The sequence below is a fragment of the Myotis davidii genome, unplaced genomic scaffold, assembly GCF_000327345.1.
Source record: "Myotis davidii unplaced genomic scaffold, ASM32734v1 scaffold269, whole genome shotgun sequence".
Classification (NCBI taxonomy): Eukaryota; Metazoa; Chordata; class Mammalia; order Chiroptera; family Vespertilionidae; genus Myotis; species Myotis davidii.
The window spans coordinates 4,876,993-4,878,579 of NW_006383008.1; positions in this window are offsets into that span (position 1 = coordinate 4,876,993).

Here is a 1,587-nt window from a genome sequence, read left to right on the forward strand (position 1 = left end):
AGAGACAGAACTTGACTACAGAACCTGGATAGAACATGGCAAGAGAACCTGACTAGAACCTGGTGACAGAACCTGGCTGGAGATCCTGACCAGAACTTGGCTGGAGATCCGGACCAGAACCTGGCTAGAAATCCTGACTATGCTGATCAACTGAACGCTGTCTCTGTGTCATTTCTTCTTCATCGACTCCGTCCACACCTTTGGGAACCCCTGGACCTGTTGGGATTGGACCCCAACAGAATTACAACTCCCAATGGCAAGGAGAGGGAGCAACAGTTAACTAGCAAGAGGAAAAGTGGAAACAGTTATAAAAGAGAACTATATATTAGGAGCCTGACATCATAAAAGACGGGGGACAAGTAGCATGACATTGCCCTCATTCTTGCTAGAACTTATCATTGATCAAAATCACAAGGAGCTAGAAGACAAGAGAGATTCTTATTGATTCATAAAGGTCAGCATCCCAGGATGAACAAAGGTAAAGAGTGGTTAAAGAGGGGAAAACAGAGAATATTTAATATAAATACAAATGTGGATTATATAAACACCATTAAATTAGGAGTTCTCTTAATCTAAAATTATATAAAACATCACCTTGAGTACCTTATCATAAATAAAACAAGATAAATGTGAGATTATTTACCAATGAAAAAGAAAAATTATATTGCCAGAATCTTAGAAGCCCTTGATCAAGACCACAGCCATAATCCTGCTTTTAAAATAATTTCTTTGTTATTCTTTCACTTTTTATTATTTACATGCCTATCCCCATATAAGACAGTTTAGCTTTGCTTGTTCTGAAAATGCTTATGAAGTAAATCATACCATTTATATTCTTTTGTGCCTTGCTTTTTGTGCTCAATATTTTGCTTATAAAATTAATCCATGTTATTGTATGCAGTTATAGTTTAGCCATTTTCATTTTTGTAAATTATCCAGTATTCTATAATTTATATGTTTCTTTCTGGACATCTGAGTTGTTTCTGGCTATAAGCTATCATGAAAAATGCAACTCTGAACATTTTTGCACCTATATCTTAATTAATATTTGTATGAGTTCCTCAGAAAAATACATAGAATATAAACCCCAGGTTTTATACTTTGTCAGTTAATGCAAAAAATTTTCTAAAGAAGTTGGCAATATATCAAGAATACATGAGAGTTCTCATTACTTCACATCCACATCCACATCAATGTGCTATTGTCCAACCTAAAATGTTTGTCAATTTGGTGGATGTGCATAAAGTTATCTCATCTTTTAATAAACATAACCTCCTAATTTTTATGTAATAGAATTGCTCAATGCATTATGTTATGGTAGATTCTTCCTGTATAGTGTTTTGTTTCAGAAATTGTTCTAACCTCCAAAGTCATGAAAATGTTATTCAGTATAATTTCTAAAAAAGTATTGGGTTTTATCTTTTTCATGAAAGTGTTTAATCTATCTGTAATTGTGTTTTGTGTATGGTATAAAATCAGTGTCCAATTTCCTTTGTTCTCTCTTTTTAAACATTCTATTATTTCCCTGCAGCGCCACCTCTGTCACATATCAACAATTAAAGCATGGCTCTTATAATGAAGGACCTC